Genomic DNA, 20,007 nt, shown 5'->3' with positions numbered 1-20,007 from the left:
ATGTGCTTTTTCTTTGTGTGATTGCTCAAAAAACTTATCAAGTAAGTTGTAACATTAAGTTCTTTGTCTGCTGCCTGGGATGTGAGCTGGTGGCATCTTCCCATTGTCATAGCCATGTAATGAAGTGATGCTGGAAAATTAACCAGCTCAAGGCACGTACCACAGCAGCCCTGTCCCGTTTGTGATTTGTTCACAGCCCCCAGCTGCTGATACTGCTGACTTAAATTTTAAGGAGCCAAAATTCCAGGAGTGAAATTTGAAACAGCTTCATGCAGGTGCTCAAAGTGCCTGCCCAGTGCACAAGGGCAGGTCCTTGCCCCAAAGGACAACTGGGGACAGCTCCAGACAGCAGGAGCAGGCCAGGCAGGAAAGTCCAGGTGTGCATTCTGTGAGTGCAGGAAACATGGCCCAGGTGTGTTCTGTGCTCATGGGTTTATTTTTAGGGCAGTCCCAGGCTGTGTGAGCTCAGCAGCATCCCAGGCAGCTGGTCTGTGGATGCCAGAGCTGGGGAATCTTGGGTTTTCTCCCTAAAGCCAAGGAGGTCAATATTTCCTGCTGTGTGGTGCATCACAAGTCACCTGCAGGCTGTGAGCAGAGTCTCTCCTCTGGAATTGCCAAAAGTGGCACCTTCAGTGCTTCTCTGAGGTGTAGTCCTCACTTTAGTCAGACTTTGGTTCACTTGTCCATAAAGAGTACATATCAGTCTCTTATTCTTATCTCCGGGATCCCAGGAGCAATCTAGGAAGGATATTATATATAAAAAATAATTTTTATTTGTTCACCATCCTCCCACTTAGAAAAATACCAGATTTAGAGTTGTTACATTTTTTAAATGCTCAGTACAAGAGATGAGCGTCCTTCCAGCAAGAAAATATGAACTGCTGGGGTAACCAAATATGAACTGCTGGGGTAACCAAACCGTTTTGAAGTGTGAAGTTTCTGCTGTGGCAGATTGCCAGCGAGTGATGACATGGGGTTGGCATGGTGCTAATGACTCTGGCCTTTTCCCAGACCTGAATTTATGCTGGGAATCCTGGGCGGAGGGGTTGCTGCAAACTCAAACAATTAGAAAGGCATAGCCTGCTTCACTCCAGCAGCTCACAAGAAGGATGATTGCCAACATTTCTTTCATCGCCAATTCTTCTGCAGTTCAAACCAAGGGTTTAAATCTGGTTCCAATACAGCTAAAACAGTAAAAAATCTTGAAGCAAAAATTCAGGAAAGTAGGAAACCAGGAACTCAGTTTTCTGAGAGGACATTGAAAGGAAATGCTCTGTGGTGATGATGAGGAGGAATCCCTCTATCTCCTCACACCCATCTGTTCTGTGGCACATCTCCCTTGCATTCACCTACATGACAGGGATTTAAACTCTGTGACTTTACCCAGCCAAACCCTTCCCCTGTGCTCCCCAAGGCTTTCTCTACCCAGACAGACACAAAAGCTCCAGCTCTGTGCTGATCAGGATGTGTCACTATTGTTTCCTGCCCCTCTGAAATCATGCATGCACCAGTCTGTCCATCACACATCAAAAAAACCTAGCTAGGTTAGAGCTGTAGGGCACTTCTAAAGCAGTGCATGAAAATAAAATACAAGTGCTGATGAAAACATAATGGAATAATTTAATAATTTTTTTCCAAGATTTGAGTTATTGTTTGCTTGCTGTAGACCAGTTTACAATTAGTTTACAATTTAAGCAATTGTCTTGTTTAAGCCCCTCCTTAATTTCCTCTCAGCTGTCCTAAGTCAGAATCCAGGAGGTCATTGCATCACTCATATGAGAAAGATGTAACTGCAGATTCTTTATCACACATGTGCTTGTCCTCCCCCTGTGCCCATTTTGGCTCTATTGTTAAAAATACCTGTCAGAAGGACTGTGTGTTTTGATGGGGTGGATTCTCAGAAGCTGTGTGTGAACTGTTCTCTAGATTACTGCTCATGAACTTCTGCTAAACTCAGCTGGTCTGCACTCTGGGCAAATAAATCCTTTTATTTGGTAGACTTAAAAAAACAGAGAAAGAAGAAGAGAGGGGGAAATAGAGGCCATCAGACTTTTCCTGAACAGGAACATTCAGAACAGTAACAGTAAAAAATGTTGCTGCTGCTTTGCACAATTATTAGAATTGCTCCCCATCAAAGGTCAAAAGCATTAACCATGTTGGCAACATTCATAAATAGACCCTTTATGGAGCTTTACCTAAAGTGGGATGGAGAAAGACTTTGACTCAGGAAGACCAATTAGAACCAGTCTTTTAATTTAATAGCTGCATTAGGCAAGATTGAATGGATGTTGGTACAGACACAGACATGGAACACCAGACAATTTCACTACTGATGGAGTCTGAAATAAAATGCAATTTCAGCTCCATCACTGAAGGCCACAGAATGAGTGGTTCTGGTGTGGCCATGTAAGAGAATGAAATGAGGGTAAATTCTTCTAACCCCAACAGGGCCCTCTGACAAGCATTGCAACTCTTGCCATTAAGGTCTGGAGTGCTGATCTCTGGCACATCCAGTGGGGTCCAGCAAGAGCTGCCAACACAAACTCCATGTGTGGAGGCCAAGGATGCCTGTGACTGAGTGCCTCGTGCAGGGCCAGGCTGCCCTGAGCCTTTTGGGACACCCAAAATCCCCCATGGGGGATCAGGCACAGCCTGCACTCCCTGATCCTCCAGGTCTTTTCCAGCCTGAATGGTTCTGGGGTTCCAAGAGGTTCCTGGGGAGCAGAGGCACGGTGCAGGTGCCCAGATGTGAGTGCTGCTGCCCCAGGATGGCTCCAGCAGCTTTCACTGCACTCCCCAGCTTTGTGCACGTCTCTTGAACAGCCAAGGGCAGGGATGGGCCTGGCACCCATCAGGAAATGGAGTTTGTGGGGCAGGGGATGTGTGCAGGGCCATGAAGCGCTGCCTGTGCAGGGATGGGCCTGGCACCCATCAGGAAATGGAGTTTGTGGAGCAAGGGATGTGTGCAGGGCCATGAAGCGCTGCCTGTGCAGGGATGGGCCTGCACCTATCAGGAAATGGAGTTTGTGGAACAAGGGATGTGTGCAGGGCCATGAAGCACTGCCTGTGCAGGGATGGGCCTGCACCCATCAGGAAATGGAGTTTGTGCACCAAGGGATGTGTGCAGGGCCATGAAGCACTGCCTGTGCAGTGTCAGGCCTGGCACCCATCAGGAAATGGAGTTTGTGGAACAAGGGATGTGTGCAGGGCCATGAAGCGCTGCCTGCCCAGCCCTGCCTCAGGGATTTCCTCTGCTGGGCTCCCCACAGCCAGCAGGGCTTGTGTGACACCCCAAACCTGTTTGCACGTTTGGAAACCCTCCCCTGGCAGCAGGAAGCACTCAGGGATCCCATGGCAAACTGGCTGAGCTCTGTGCCCCACTGCCTTCACGTGGCGCTGCAGGCCAGTGCCATTTACACACGCAGAGCCCAAACATCCCTGCAGCCCTGGGGATGCTTGGTTATTTGTGAGGGGATGGACAAAGCCCTGCAGCCTGGAGATGTTTGTGAGGGGATGGACACTGCCCTGCAGCCCTGGAGATGTTTGGGCACAGACAGAGCAAAAAGGCAACATTGCTTGCTGTGTGAAATGCCAGCCAGAGGTGCTGAAAATCAGGTATAAATCCAGGGAACCCAGACAGGGAAAGCAGCTTGGCACAGCAGAATTAAGCTTCCCTAACGTGTCCTGGACATAAAATCCCTTAGAGGTGGGGGGTGCAGGTTGAAGTTTTGTGCCTCTGAAACAATTCTATTCCTGCTTGCTTAGCGTGCATGTGAAACATTGGAACCGTTAAAACATTGGTGGATGTAGGTGTTTCCCAGTGAAACCAGTGACTGGAGGAGCCAGACCTTTTCCAGGGTGGGCAGGTTCAGGTACTCTGTAGCACTCTCCCACAGGTGACTGCCCAGCCTGTGACAATGACATCAGGTGTAGGGGGATGGAGAGGGGATGGCAGGGGCCAACTTCACTATGTAGAAAAAAAAGTACTTTGATTCTGACAATGTGAATTTTGATGCTTTAAAAAGCACCACCCAAAATCAATTGCATCTCCCCCAGGTATTTATGAGTGTAAGTGGAATAAGCCCCTCCTCTTACCTTCCCCAAATACTGTCCTTCTCCATGGTACTCTCCAGTCCCTGAAATGCAGCGTGTCTTGTTCTGCAGAACTGCAAGATTTGGTGCATTTGAAGGTATTTTGAGAACGAAGTTGCTTCTCCCTTTGATGTGGTGCTGTTCTGAACCATTCCTGGTGGATTGTCATTGCCAAGTGAGAGATGCTGTTAAATCTCAGCATCTGTAGGTGATCACCTGCATGTTCTGTTTCTATCCTTGGAGATGACTTGATTGAAAGGTTCAGTGCTTAAAAGCTTGGAAGTGATAAAAGCAGACCAACAAAGAGTTGTTTTAAAATAAACTTTCTTTTTTTTGTAAACAAGATCCAAATTTCATGCATAATGCACTGACTGTTATTGTCCTGAATATTTGATACCTTTTTTATTTTTTTTGAAAAAAAGCAGAGGAAGAGACTTTTTTGATGAGACTAGAGCTAGATCAAAATAAACTCTGCATTGCTCTGTGAAATAAACTGTCAGTATTCCCCTCCAGTCTGTCATTGTTTTGTGTTATGGCACTACACAGAGACTACCACTGCCCAATCCAGAGAGTTCTCCCATGATTTTCTGTCACGCTCAGCAGCTCATTTTAACCCCAGAGGTTTAAAATCCCTGGGAGCAGTTGGAATCAAGAGCAAATCACACAAAAACCAGGCTGGGAGAGAATATGAAACCTTCCAGAGATTTACTTTTCCTAGTGCTTTTTTAATTTAACACAGAACCCCTCTCTTCCCCTTAGACCCCATATCTTTTAACTCGTTTTTTTTTTTTTTTTCCTCAAAAATAATTCTCTGCCTAGGCTGGGAAAAAAACCCCTCCAAATTATTCAGGGGGTTTGGGATGGGTTCAGTTGGTCAGTACGAGCAAAAAATTGGCAAGAAATTCCTTATCTCTTGGGTTCAGCGAGAGGCTCAACGTGAACACGAGTGAAAATACATTAAAAATAAAAATAAGAATAAAACAAATAAAAATAAAAACCCAATAATGATATAAACAATAATAATATAAAATAAATTTAAAAATAAAAATAAAAATAAAAATGAATTTTATTTATGGAAGCCCCAGTCGCGCTGCAGTCCCGCCGCCGCCCACCGGAGGGCGCTGCTCTGCACCGCCGCGCTGTGTCCGCCAGGCGGCGCCCGCGGGGCTTGGCGGGTCCCGGGGCCCCGCCCGGTCCCGATATCCCGGTTCTGATGCCGGTCCCGGTTCTGATCCCGGTGACAGGTGAGCACGGCACAGGGTGGGACATGGTCGGGTGCCATCCCTGTCCCTGCCGCGTCCAAGCCCCGGCCCTGCCCACCCTCACACAACGTCCCGTGCCACCCCGTGGCCGCCTTCGGCGCCGGGTTCCGAGCCACGGCGGTGGCGTCGCCGGCGGACGTGGTGAAGACGCGGTCCATGAACGGCAGCCCCGGGCAGCCCCGCACTGCCCTGAGCTGCCTGCTGGCCCTGCTCATGCAGGACGGCCCCGCCGGCCTCTACAAGGGGTGAGTTCGGCTCCTGCGGACCGGCTGCGGTCACCGCCCGGGCCGCGGCACGGAGCCCCAAACACCCCGACCCACGGGCAGGATTTGGGGGATCCCCGCTCCGGGGATGTCCCCGCACGTCCCCTGAGCCCCGCTTGTGCCGGCACGGCTTCGTCCCGTCCTTGCTGCGGCTGGGCTCCTGGAACGTGGTGATGTTCGTGTCCTACGAGCGGCTGCAGCGCCTGATGGTGCTGGCGCGGCCGGCGCTGGCCTGAGCCCCCGGCGCCCCGGGCCGCCCGGCGAGGCTCACATCGATTACATTCATCGCATCCCTTCTATTCATTGCCGGGGAGCAGCGGAGCCACGGGCCCGGGTTGGGACGCGAGGAGGAGGATGCTGCAGGAGGAGAAGCGCGGGAGAACAGAGGTTTCCAGAGAAGAGTTTTAAGGGACGGAGGAAAAAAATGTTTGTTGGCTTTCCAGCCGGGAAGAGCAGCGCTTCCCGAGGGCGGTGGTGTGGGCAGGCGGGACCAAGCTGAGCGCCAGGGAATTCCCGCTGTTCGTCACTGGCGCTTCCAATAAATCGCCCCTGTGGGGTCTGATCACAGCGTGGCTCAGGGTTTCTTTGCCTTTTTGGGATGTTCAGGGTCATTGTCCAGCTCTGCATGTGACACAAGTCCAGCACATTCTCTGTCATTCCTGGTGCACTGAACAACTTCCCACTGATCTGTAATTGTTCAGGCCATTGTCACAATCACCAACAGCAGCTCCACCTTCTGCCCTGCCGAGGTAGCAGATCCTTGACCCACGGCCATCTCTCTAAAGCCTCAAATGGTCCCGTTATAGGACAGTGAAGATGTGTATCCTAAGGAGGTGAGGACACAGAATTCCCTTCCCCTGTTTCCCAAGCATAAAACGCTGGGAATTGCTTTCTTCCCATGGTACTGCCAGGAACAAGGTTCCCTCTGCTGTCACTCCATCTTTAGCACCCTCATTTGTCACAGCCACTCAGCTCTATTTCAGGGACTCCCGTCAGACACCTGCTGGCTGTGATCAGAAGCAATTCCCCAGTTGGGTTTTACCCCCGGGAGCAGCAGGAATGACCGAGGACAGCTGCTGTCCCGGGACAAGGCGGCCGGGCTGCGGTTCCGTGCCCAGCCCCGTGCCCGCCCTGCGGAACGCGGGGTCGCTCTCTCCGCCCTGTCCCTGTGCCGGGATCGGGACAATTCCCCTGGCTGGGGCAGGGGACGGTGTCCTCGGGTGCCGCCGGAGGGGACAGGGGCGCGCAGGGGCCACCCGGGCGGGTGGCACCCCCAGGGCCGCGTGTGCTGTGGCGCTGCCGCCGGAGCCGCTGCCGGGCGGGACGGGTCTGTGCCGGCACTCTCGGCTCGCTGCGATCCCGTTCCATGGAGCGAAACCCGCGCCGCGCCCCAGCTGCGGTTTGATGGGATGGGCTCCGCTCTCGGGAGGCAGCGGCACGGGGGTCCCTGTGCCACCCCACGGGTCCCAGAGAGAAGCTGCTCCTGTGGCCGAGGAACAGCGGGGAAACTGAACAGTCCTAAAGGAAACCGATGGAAAAACAACTTTGGTTTGGTTTTGGACTTGACATTTTCCCCCTGGCCCCCACCTGATCCGAGTGTTTTGCCTTAGGGAACAGGAGGCAGAAGGGGGAATGGGGAAACAGATGATTTGTTACCCCAAAAGGGACGAGCTTATTGCTGTTAATTCCTGAAACACCTGGAATGATTTGGGTCTGGGAAGCACCTGGGAGCCTCCCTTTGAATCCTGGGTGGAGCCGTGGTTATAAAAGGAGGAAAGGATGGAGGCAGGGGGGGTTCGGGGGGGAGAGGAGCAGCGCTGCCTTGGGGATTTGCATCTGGAAGCGGCCACCAGTTTCCTGCTGGGAATCCTGGAAAGAGAACTCGGTGAGAAATGCGAATGCTGCAGCTGGAGCGCTGAGAGGGGAGAGCCTGCAGGGAATGTGTCTGGTGAGTCTCCTCATGCCCCATTTCTGATGCTGGGCTGGCACGAGGGCACCTCATTCCCATTGAAACTCTCTTGAAATGCAGTTCAATTACAAACTGGACTGCAAAAGGCACGTGGGAAGCTTTGTGTCCCTAAGGGAATGCTCTGGCGCTGTGCAGCCTCTGACCTGCACAAATAACTCCTGCTCCCACAGAAACCTGCTGGCTGCAGGGCAGGAGTGCCAGCAAAGTGGCAGCTCCAGAGCCACCCCAATGAGTGACTGTCCTTGGGGCTCTGGGGGCCGGGAGGGAATGCTGTCCCTGCCCCTCTGGGAAAGCAGGAGCAGGATCAGTGCTGCAGCCGGGTCTGTTCCTGCTCTCTGTCTCCAGGGTGCCCTGGAGGGCTCTGGCTCGGGATAATCTGTGTGTGAGAGCTTCCCGTGCCCGTGCCAAACCCCTCTGGGGACAGAACGTGCCCAAAAGCTCCATTAACCCTTTCTCTGTGTGTGAGAGCTTCCCGTGCCTGTGCCAAACCCCTCTGGGGACAGAACGTGCCCAAAAGCTCCATTAACCCTTTCCCTTCTGCTGGCAGGGCAGCGTGTGAGCCCAGGCCCTCCTCCCTGGAGCAGGGACAGCTGAGGATGAGCCCCAGGGACTCAGCCATCAGGGCAGGTGAGGATGGGTCTGTTTGTGCTTGGCAATTGCTCTGCTGGTTTAATGTCACACTGCAGGGCTCCTCCAGCCCCTGTGCCCTGCAGCAGCACCCACAGCCCCTGGGCTGGCCAGGGAACAGCTCTGGGAGGGAAATGGATGTGCAGGAAATTTCCAGAGTTTGACAGAAGGCTCACATAGTGTGGATCTGTATGGAAATTCTGAGATAAGAAATGCTGACTTAGAAATGCCACGGAATAGGACAGACAGTGCTGAGAGAGAACTGGAGCTAGAAACAAGTTTTAAAGGGTGACTTTGCAAATAAGACTGGATACCTTAGAGAAATAGAACTATGAAAGATGCATTGTAATAAGATTCACAAGGGGTAATTTGAGATGATTTGCTTTAATGCATTTACAGCATGGTGTGACAAAAGCTGACAGGCCAAGAAACACTTACAGTGTATTGGAATTAGGAAATGGTTGGCTGCTGATTGTGATGGGTGAATTCTAACATCTGCATTGTCTCACCCTTCACATGAGACTGAACATGGAATCCAAGTTTTTAAAATGCCTCAGTTTCTCCATGTCTGGGTCAGAAAGGAGCATAATCTGATAAACTGGAGCTTTGTGCGAGGAAGATTTATCAGATTCCTCCCAACCTTCTCTGGGGTTTTTGTGCCAAAGGGGCTCTGACCCCAGAGCCACACAGGGTGTCTGTGCCTGCATAAACGTCAGTGACATTTGCCAAGTCTGGCAGGAAAGCAGAAACATCCTGGGGCTGTTTGGCCAGAGATGGAACATGGAGATGTCTGTGCTGGCAGGGTGTGAGTGCTGCCAGCCTGGCTCTGTGGTGCCTCTGTCCCTCAGCAGTCAGGGCAAGGGGGGAAGCTGCAGCTGAGGCAGTTTTGGCTGTTTCACACTGCTTGGGCCAGACCTGGCAGCACTGGAAGAACAGCTTTCCTCCTCCTTTCTGTCCATCCCTGAGCAGAACAGTGAGATGGTGCTGCACTGAGCCCTCTCTTTTGTGGCTGTTGTTTGGTTGGTTTGTTTGGGTTTTTTCTGTTTTTAATGTATTTCTAAGAGGTGCAGTGAGGAGCAAGGTGCTGGTTACATGGTTTCTGACTGACACATGACAGAAATGGGCACAGGTGAGTGCATGTGCTTCCTGGCACATCCAGTGTGCAATCCTGAGTGAGGATTACCAGCCCCAGCTGCCCGTGGCACAGCTCCTCACTGCTCAGTCACTGTGAACAGCCCCCTCCTTTCCTGGGCACATCCCTGGAGTGGGAGCAGAGTCCCCTGACCCTGCAGGAATTCCCTGCTCCTCTGGAGGGGGTGAGGCCAGAGCTTGGGGGCAAAGGACAACAGCCAAACCAGGCCATTGTGTCCCTGCTGCATCCAGGACAGCGTGTTCTCCTTGTTCCCAGCACTGGTGAATCTAAACAAGATTTATTTTTGACAAGATTGCCTGTTCTTCACTTCTCCAGCTCTGCCCCACACCTGGCTCTGCAGCTGTAGCTCACCTTGCCCTGGCTGTGGCTGATAAATTATCATTTTTGTAGCAGAAATCCATTCTTTTAAAGAGCACAAAGAGTGCACAATGCAAAAGAGACTTTGGGAAATCCATCCAAATAAGGGACTCTGCCTTCCTTCTGTTCCTGTAGCTCTCCTTCCTGCTTTCACCTGGGCTGCCAGGATGGGCAGGGCCCCTATTTATCATATGAAAGTGCTGTTACTGAATTTGTCCAGAAGCTCTGATTGCAGACACTCATTTTCTGACAGAAAGCATTTTCATTTTGCTTTTCCCCTGTTGTTTCCAGGTGCTGCCCAGGCTGTCTCTCTGTTCCCTGGGAGGAAGGGCAGCCCCTGCCTGGCCTGCCCAGCCCAGCTGGATGGGACAGGGTTGTGTGGCCTGGCAGGGCAGGAACAGCTGGCTGTGCTCTGGAGTGCCTTGGAACCTTGCCCTGGCAGCTTTGGAGGGGTTTCTCTTTGGGATTGCTTGTGATGCACCCTCCCTGTGTACAAAGCCCAGTGCTAAAGGACTGCCAAGTGAGATGTGAGATAAAAATGGTTCTGTTAAAATGAGGCAAAGAATGCAATATGAAAAATGAGCTTGCTTTTAATGTCTGAAATAGTTAGGAATAGAAATGCTGGAAAAGGGCACTGTTGTTTGCATTGGTGTCACCTCTCATGGATAAAACCCCACAGTAGCCATCAGAGCACAAGTGTGAAAACTGGATCCTTGGACTTCCACAGTGGAATTAATTTTCTTTTCCTCCTCTCTTTCAGGCCAGGACAGATCACCAGACTCCTGCCCCCTTTGCCAAAAGCTTTGGTGTTTGAGCAGCCACAGGCAAGAGGCCCCAGCACAGGCTCTGCCCTGCAGGGCTCAGGCCCTGCCCTGCTGTGGGTGAGTCAGAGGCACACAGGGCTCCTCTTGTCCCCTGTGCTGCATTCCCTGCCTGGGGATGCCACTGCTGCCAGCCCAGCCTGGGGCTGCTCACAGGGGCCAGGGGGAGGGAAGGGACCAGGGTCTGACTCCAAGGGTCACAGGGCTGATTTATTATTTTATGGCATATATTACATTAAAACTATACTAAAAGAATAGAAGAAAGGAGCTCATCAGCAGGCCAGCTAAGAATAGAAAAGGAAGGAATGATAGCAAAGGCTTGTGGGTGGCACAGAGAGTGTGAGCCAGCTGGGTGTGATTGGCCATTAATTAGAAACAAGCACATGAGACCAATCCCAGATGCCCCTGCTGCATCCCACAGCAGCAGATAATCAATGTTTGCATTTTGTTCCTGAGGCCTCTGAGCTTCTCAGGAGGAAAACTCCTAAGGAAAGGATTTTCCATAAAAGATGTCTGTGACACAGCCCCAGCCCTGTGTGCAGGCAGAGACACAGGGACAGCCCTGCCCAGAGCCACCACTGTCAGCAACCAGGGGATGGGGCTGGCTCTGGTGAGAAGGGTTTATTGCTCAACCAACACCAGCCCCAGTGCCCTGGCTCTGGTGAGAAGGGTTTATTGCTCACACAAACAGCCCCAGTGCCCTGGCTCTGGTGAGAAGGGTTTATTGCTCAACCAACACCAGCCCCAGTGCCCTGGCTCTGGTGAGAAGGGTTTATTGCTCAGGTAAGGATCAGCCTCAGTGCCCTGGCTCTGGTGAGAAGGGTTTATTGCTCAACCAACACCAGCCCCAGTGCCCTGGCTCTGGTGAGAAGGGTTTATTGCTCACACCAACACCAGCCCTGTGCCCTGGCTCTGGTGAGAAGGGTTTATTGCTCACACAAACAGCCTCAGTGCCCTGGCTCTGGTGAGAAGGGTTTATTGCTCACACCAACACCAGCCCCAGTGCCCTGGCTCTGGTGAGAAGGGTTTATTGCTCACACAAACAGCCTCAGTGCCCTGGCTCTGGTGAGAAGGGTTTATTGCTCACACAAACAGCCCCAGTGCCCTGGCTCTGGTGAGAAGGGTTTATTGCTCACACAAACAGCCTCAGTGCCCTGGCTCTGGTGAGAAGGGTTTATTGCTCAGGTAAGGATCAGCCTCAGTGCCCTGGCTCTGGTGAGAAGGGTTTATTGCTCACACAAACACCAGCCCCAGTGCCCTGGCTCTGGTGAGAAGGGTTTATTGCTCACACAAACAGCCCCAGTGCCCTGGCTCTGGTGAGAAGGGTTTATTGCTCAGGTAAGGATCAGCCTCAGTGCATGGCTCTGGTGAGAAGGGTTTATTGCTCAGGTAAAGATCAGCCCCAGTGCCCTGGCTCTGGTGAGAAGGGTTTATTGCTCAGGTAAGGATCAGCCTCAGAGGCCAGCAGACTTTACAGAGTAAGTAGTTCCTACAGTTCCAGAGCACTCACAGTTCTTTGTTCCAGGCAATGTAGAACTTTCTAACCCACACACAGCTGCCACAGGGTTCATTTTGCTTTTCTCACCCATCACCTTTCCTTAACTCTGCTGCACTGTGCTCACTTCTGTCCAGTGGCTCCTCACTTGCACACAGATGCTTCTGTAACAATTCTAAACTCTGACTTTACACAGCCCCACCCTCACATTATCAACCCTGCACCACCTCACCTTTACAGTTCCTCACTCACTCAAGGCACGCTCTTACTCACAGCCACAGAAACATCATTATTTTCTGTATTATTTTGCTGCTAATGCCTGTGTGTTGTATTTTCACATCAATCCAAGCTTCTTCCCAGGCTGCAGATCAAATCTTTTGGTGTCTCTGGAGGTTTCTGGTTGTCCAGTTCCCACATCTCCCCTCTCTCTCTGTAGTAAGAAATTTTTATTAATAGATTTGTTAAGTATTGGTTGTATATATTAATGTAAATAAGGTCTTATTCTTATTAGTAGTATTATAATAATTAAAATGTATTTAAAATATACAATTTTGTTATATTTGTTAATTATGGTGTTAAATTTTATTTATTAAATTTTTAGTTGGGTTTTATTATTTATTCTTATTTTTGATATTTTTCAAAGTTGTATATTTTTATAAATAGATTTTGAGGTATCTAATAAATTTCTAGAACATATTTCATTAAAATTTTATATTTATGTTTGTGTTAATAAAAGAAAATTGAATGTTTTGTAAAACTGCATGTTTAATACTTTTGCTATCTGTTAAAAAGTTATTTCATGTAAGGGATGTAGTGTTGGATTGCTTATTTAGATAAGATTTTAATTTATTTAATCATTTTACTGTTGTTGAAGTAATAGGTGGCATAAAAAGTGATGTGTTTTTTTTAAATTTCAAGGTTTAAAATTTTTATAATTTGATTAGTATTGATGGATAAATGATTTTTTTGTTATATATTGGTAATTATTTTTATACTAAGAGTTAATAATGTACTTTTTCATTATACGGATTATTTGTAATTGGTATATTGATTAGGTAAGTAAAGAATGGATTTTTTTGAGTGGTGATAGATAAATACAAAGTATTTAATCTTGAAACTTTAGTTGAAGTTATGTAAATGTTTGCTTTAGGTTGGTTAATTGGTAAAGTTGGATAATTAGAAGTAAATAAACTAAATAGAAGCATAATATTTGATTGAATTTTATATTTTTAAGTTATTATTTAATAAGAATTTGATAGTATTGATTTTTATATTTATAAAGAAACTTCAAGTTTGTAGTTTTTGGTGGGTGTAATACAAGGTGCTAGGTGTAAGTTGGAATTTTTGTGTAATTTACATTTGTACTTACCTTGTCTAATTTTGTTTTTTTAGTGCTGGAGTGGTCAGTGTGGTTTTTGTGTGATGTGGTTTTACGATTTCATTGAAATTTACCTGGGTTTTTCTACTTGCTGAGATGTAAGTAAACTTTATGTTGTCATATGAGAAATAAACTATTGATACATTTTGGTTTATAAAATTGCATAGGGATTTGTGAAATATTTATATAAGATATTATAAATTTTTTGTTATAAGTATGAAGAAAGATTAAAGTAATGTATGCAGTAAAGAAAGAACTAAATTAATTAGGAATTATTTAGATTATGTATAATTAGTAACATGTGAAATTATATATTAATTAAGTATTAACTATAGTATATTATTTTAGAGTTTGTAACAGTTGATAAATTTTAAATTAGTGGAAGATTACACAATTGTTAAAAATAGGTTTAGTTGTTATATTGATAAAGTTAAATTGTTAAGTTAAAATTTGAATTTTATTTTTGATGTAGCAAATATTTGGGATTGTTCTAAATTATGTTATTTTGGTAAAGCTAGGGTTTGATTATAGTTTAAATTATAATTGGTGGATGTTACTTAATACATTTTATATAAGGTTTTTAAAAATAGCAGTTATGAGTTAAAATTTTAGGATTAAAGATTAAATTATTTAATAATTGGGTTTTTAAAAGTATTTTTAGAATAGAGATGTTTTGAATATAGTAAAATTATTTTTTAAAGATTTGAAAGTGGTTATAGACAGGATTGTGAATTTGGATTTAGATATTGAGAGCGTGAGGGTGCAGGAAATGTAGTTGTAGAAGAGACTGAATACTTAGTATGAAACTTAGAAAAATAAATGTTGTAGTTGGATTTTTCATTGAAGTGTTTTTGTAATAATAACTGAGGAAAGTCATAAGATTAATAGTTTGGAGGAGGTTGTTAATAAAGTTTAATTTCTTTTTAACTTTGAAAAATATTTAAAATGATGAGATAATATTAGGTTAAATGATAGAGGTAGTGTAGAGATTAGCTAGGGAGTTAACTTGGTTTAAGATGTATTAGTAGTTACAGAATAAAAAAAGTGGCATTCTGAAATTATGTGGTTTTGTTAATTCTATAAAGAGATGGTAAAGTATGTGAAAGTAAGTTGTAAATATTAAAATAACATTTTATAAATAATGTTTTTTAAAAAATTAATAATTCTCTATAATTAGTATATTAGTCGTAAGTGTTTGGAGAAATTAAGATAACTTTTTAAAAATACATATTAGGGAAATAAATTAAAAATTTTAAAATAGTATTATATTAATAGTTATTGCTATTTTTTGGTGTTATTTATAAAAGATAAAAACTAGAGACTGTAATGAAGAATAGAATTTTCGATTAAATGGATGATGTAATAAACTGTATCTTTTACTTATGAATAGGTGTTTGCTAGTGTTTTATTTTAGTTGCTTTAATTTGAGTTGTTTTACTTTTTTAAGAAAATTAACTATATACTTCATAGTTTAGATAAATGATTTTTAATAAAATTTAGGATAAGTTTCATTTAATAAGATTTAGAATTAATTAATTCTGATAGTAAGGAATAATAAACCTAATTTTAATAGACCATTACAGTGATAAAATGAAATTTAAGACTATTTAGACTTAAATGTAGTGAAAGTTAATTTTGTTTGATTTTATTAATACTTGAGTTATTGAAGGTTGTTATTTATAAATATTGAAGTTTTTAAAGTGTTGTGGAGAAACTTTAGATTGTTGGGTTACTATTACTACTTGTATCTTTACATGGTGGTTTTATTCATTGGGAGCTATGCTTCTTCGTAAAAGATTTTTCTGTATGTTCAATTTAGAATGGTACTAATTTGTATAGTGGGGTTTTTTGGATTTAGGATATTGATTAGATTGTTCTATATTTTTGTGGGCTTTGAGTAATATTTACTTATAGGTTTTTGATATTTGAAGAATTTTTAATGGTTTCTGTTACTTTTTAAAGAGTTTTTGATTTAGAATTTGAAGAGTATTTGATGTTTGGAGGAAATAAGTTTGGAGTTATTTTTGCATATGGCTGAGTTGTATTTTTAATGTTAATAAGGTCTAGTTTTGGTACATTAGTTTGATTTTTTTGTTTGGTTATGGGGAGGGTCTCTTGTGTAAGCCTGAGACTGGTATCAGGACTTTTTGTCTAATGTTTTAGGAGTCTGTTAAGGAGGAGGTGTTATTTTAAGATTTATAAAATATACTGAGAATCAGTTAAAATTAAGGAAGAAACATTATGGTAATTGAAGGATGTTATGTTTAAAGAGTTCTAAATCTTTTTTAATAACTTGAAATAACGTGAGCCCAATCTACTTTTTCTGCCCCCACGGATGGCATGACCTGTGCCCACTGCTCATGACTCACCCAACCAAAATCAAGAGGAAATGTTGGTGGGGCTCTAAGAACCTGAAATAACTTAGAAGCAAAATAAATCACATTTTTCTCCTGCGTTTTCTTTTTGTTTCAGATGCTGGACTTACCTCTGTGGACGTGTGTTGAGCTCTCACTGCAGGAACCCGTCAGGACGCAGTGGCTGTGAGTTCATGTTCTTCTCACTGGGGGATTGGAATTAATTAATTAATTGCAGAATTAATTGAATTAATGACCCCTTTCCCCTTTTGTGCCCCACCGTGTGGGACAGGGGCAGAGAGAGCGAGCAGAGGAGCGGCCAGGGCTGGAGAAAGGCAGAGGGACCTCCCTGGTGTCCCCAGGGCACTGTGGGGAACAGAAGGGACACCGTGAGGGCAAGGGCAGGTGAGCAGGGGACAGCTTGGGGCAAAACCCGGGGTCACCTGCAGGGAAATGAGTCAGGGGTGTTTTGGAGGGAAGAGCTGAGGGGATGAGTCCGCCCAGCTCGGCCCAAGGGGGAGCAGAGGTGAAGGCCAATCCAAAGCCAGCCCTGCTCAACCTCAGAGTCCCAGAATAAATTCTACAAACTGAGGGACTAAAAATACATAAAAACAGACCCATGAGCAAACCAGAAGGTTCCTGGGAATCCCATTACAGTGTTGTCACAGCCTTTTTAACAGAATTTTTATCACAACACTGCATTTCTGCGTTGGGATCGTTCACTCTGTGGGCTGTGGGGTTTTTGGGTCTGAGCTCCCTCACGGCGGCCCTGACACCCTCAGGAGCGGGGAGGGAAAGCAGAGTCAGGGCTGCTGGCAGGGCAGGGGGCTCTACCCCAGAGCAGACCCAGCAGCTGCCCCCCAGCCTGGCCAGGAGGGATCTGCTCCTGTTCCTGCAGGGAAGGGATGTTCCCAGCCGATTCAGGTGGCATTGCAGCGGCCTCATGTCCCGATTCAGGTGACATTCCAGCGGCCTCACCTCCCGGTACTTTCCCCATCCCTGCTCCTGCCCATTCTGAGGGGAATTTGTCCCACTAGCAGCCGGGAAAGGACACCAGCTGCCACCCTGGGACTCAGACTGTCATCTGAGGAATGGTGGCTGCTGGAATTTAGATTGTTTCATGTATTTGACTGCTGAAATTTCCCAGCCCAGGGGTTTTAGATGACAGGGCAGCACAAAGATTGCTCTCTATGGCGCCTAGATTTGGGGTTTGGTATCAGCTTTGCTAGTTGAGTTATACCCACAGCCCCACATTCTCTGATGAATTCCTGCTGGAATAACCTGACAGCAAGTCATGGAGAGTGGAAATTCCCATGCAGACCTACCACATTTACACCAGCTGTGTCAGAAGCCAGCAGAGATTCCAGGGAAGCTCAGTGGGATCGGGACAAGGACAGGTCTATATTCCATAGAACTTGCTTTTTAAAACCCTCATCCCCCAGCTCCACTGATGTCCCTGGGGCCACTTGGCAGAGTTCCCTGGAACCCAGCTGATTTCACACCCCACCAGAGCTCAGCCTCTAGCTGGTATTTTAAAGCAGGACAAGGCAGTGGCTGGATGCACTCCCAGCCTGTGCTGAGGCAGCACACCTCTCCCTGAAGAAGCCCAGCTCCTTTCAGAGCCTCAGCAGTAGCCTTTACACATTTTTTCTCCTCAGGAAAGGGATGCACATCCCTGCCTTCAGCACAGCTCCAGTGGGACCCACCTGTGAAAGCTTTTCTTCACTTCTGTACTTCCAGCTGCCTTCTTGGAAAGCTCCAAACTTCATCCTGTTCAGCCCTCTGATTTTGAGGCATCTCCAAAGCATACTGCTTGGGATTCAATATCTGTGAGGGAAGATGGCTTTGGCTTTAATGCTGCTGAGGGACAATGGCCTCAGGCTGGAAAGGAGACAAGAGATTTGGGGTGACGGAGACATACCTGGGAACCGTGTGCGAGCTCTGGGAGGTCAGAAACGGGAACTGCTGTCTGAGCCCCTCTGCAAACGGCCCGTGCCTCCATTCCAGTCAATGCCAGCTGCTCCTTGGGGTCCTTCTGGGCTGTCGGTGGTGTCTGTCCGGGCTGAGGCGTTTCCACATACCTGTTCAGAGCAGCCCCAGGCTGAGGGGCCGCAGGCAGCGCTTTAGCCGTGTCTGTGCCAGCGCTGTCCCGGTACCCCGGTGCCCACACCGGGACGTGTGTTCGGCACGCTGCAGGCACAGCTCCTCCCGCAGATCCCAAGGGGCGTGAGGGCTGCCGGCCCTTTGGGGGCTTCTGGCCTCCTCCAGGCACGCACCGGGCCCAGCCGCAGCGGGAGCAGCGGCCCCAGCCCCGCTCGTTCGGCGGGGATCCCCCGGGGATGCGGACACGGAGCGGGGGGATGTGGGCGCTGTGGCTCTCACAGGGCAGTGCGGTGTCCCGGTACAGGGGAGCGCGGTGGCCGCGGCGCTGCCGGGCCGTGAGGGGGCTCGGTGTCCCCGCAGAGCTGAGGGGCGGCGCCGTGTCCGCCAGGGGGCGCCCTGCGGGACGGGCGGCGGCGCTGAGGGAGCGGCGATGCTGACGAGGTCCCGAAGCTGTCGAGGCGATTCCCCTGCCCTACCCGTTTCCAGCCGTGACCCAGGGGCTGCTCCAGGGAAGCGCCGTCTTCCTGGGGGCCCAGCACCATCATAGCCCCGACTCCCCACGGCCCAGAGCCCAGGTAGGACCCCAGCCTCGCACCGGCCGGAGCAGGAGCGGCAGTACCAGGCTCGGTCCCAGCGCCCATCCCAGAGCGGCTCTTCCCGCCTGCAGCCATGACGGTCCGATCCCGGTCCCAATCCTACCTCGATCATCCGGATCCGGCGGGACCCTAGTCCCGCACTGGCCGCAGCCGGAGAAGCAGCACCAGGCACGGTCCCAGCGCCCGTTCTGGAGCCGCTCTTCCCACCTGCAACGATACCGGTCCCGATCCCAGTCCCAATCCTTCGTCAACCATCCAGCCCTAGCACCCACACCCCGCCCACCTTCCATAGCAGACACCAGCAGGACCAGGACCCGAATTCCCGGGCCCAGATCCCGACCTCACCCAGCACCCACACCCTGCCCGCCTCCCACAGCAGACACCGGCGGGGCCAGGACCCAAATCTCCAGGCCCAGATCCCGATCTTACCTGAGCGCCTCGGGCTCCACGCAGCACCAGCCCCCGATCCGGATCTCCTCGCAGCACTCCGACCGACGCTCCCACAGCATCCCGAGCCGAGCACCCCCCGAAGAAAGCAGGACAGGGGCGGATCCGCCGGGTTTTATAAGCGGGAGAGGGGGGCGGGGGGGAGGTGTGTCCCAGGGGGCGGGGCCGGCACAGGTGTGAGGGGCGGGGTCTGCACAGGTGTGAGCGATCCCAGTGCGACTGCGCGGGGCGGGGCCTTGGGGGATTTAAGGCGCGGGGAGGGCCCGGCGGAGCCATTTGCCCCTCGGCGTTCGGTGGGGTAGGTTGCTGTCGGTCTGGGCTCTATATCTCTGTTCCTCTATATTTTCTTCTGTGTTTCTTTTCTTTTGTATTTCTGTTTCTTCATACCTCTTCTTTCTACCCTCCCTTCCTCCCCTCCCCCACCCCCTACACCCACCCCCCCCCCAAACCCCCCCCCCTCCCTCTCCCCCCTAGCCCTCCCCTCCCTCCCCCCCTACGGCCGCCCCCCGCCCCTCCCTCCCATCCCACCTCTATTCCTTTACTCACCCCTACCCTATTCATCCCTAGCTTACCCTACCCTACTCCTCCATCCTCTCCCTTCACTGCCCCGCCCCCTGCCCCGCCCCCTGCCCCGCCCCCTGCCCCGCCCCCTGCCCCGCCCCCTGCCCCGCCCCCTGCCCCGCCCCCTGCACACCCCGACCTCTCCCCGCCTTCCCCTCACGTACCCCCCCGCTCCCCTATTCTCGTTCTGTATTCCTCCCTTTCCTCCTTTCCTCGCAGCCGCGGGGCGCGGGGTGCCGGGCAATAATAAAGCCCAGAGGGCCGGAGCCCGGCGCCCCCGCCCCGCTGGGGTCCCCACACGGGGCCGGAGCCGCTCTGCGGGTCCCCCCATTGCAGTTCCAAGCACCGCCCCACACCGCCGGGGTTCCGGCTGTCCCTACATCACACTGGGGGGTCCCGGGGTGGGGGGTTACAGCGGCCCCCTCGTTAGGAGGGGGTCGGGGGGGTGGTGGGGGGGTTAGGAAGGGCCCCCTCATTAGGAGGGGGTCCTTGGGGGGGGGTAGGTAGGGCCCCCTCCGGAGGAGGGGGT

General features: G+C 49.2%; 1 long non-coding RNA gene across 1 annotated transcript; it reads right to left on the bottom strand.

Moving 5' to 3' along the window:
• Window positions 1–11,897: 11,897 nt before the first annotated feature.
• On the bottom strand, window positions 11,898–19,311 carry LOC131554773 (uncharacterized). The gene is made up of 6 exons (XR_009274426.1): window positions 18,900–19,311; window positions 18,574–18,677; window positions 17,693–17,872; window positions 17,478–17,598; window positions 15,903–15,977; window positions 11,898–12,469 (listed from the first exon to the last, which is right to left on the bottom strand). It is a non-coding gene; the product is annotated as an uncharacterized LOC131554773 (long non-coding RNA).
• Between the last annotated feature and the right edge of the window lie 696 nt (window positions 19,312–20,007).

Source organism: Ammospiza caudacuta, chromosome 2 (genome assembly GCF_027887145.1).
Source record: "Ammospiza caudacuta isolate bAmmCau1 chromosome 2, bAmmCau1.pri, whole genome shotgun sequence".
Taxonomy (NCBI): domain Eukaryota; kingdom Metazoa; phylum Chordata; class Aves; order Passeriformes; family Passerellidae; genus Ammospiza; species Ammospiza caudacuta.
Note: the sequence above shows the minus strand (reverse complement) of the source record. Positions and strands in the feature narration are given on the sequence as shown.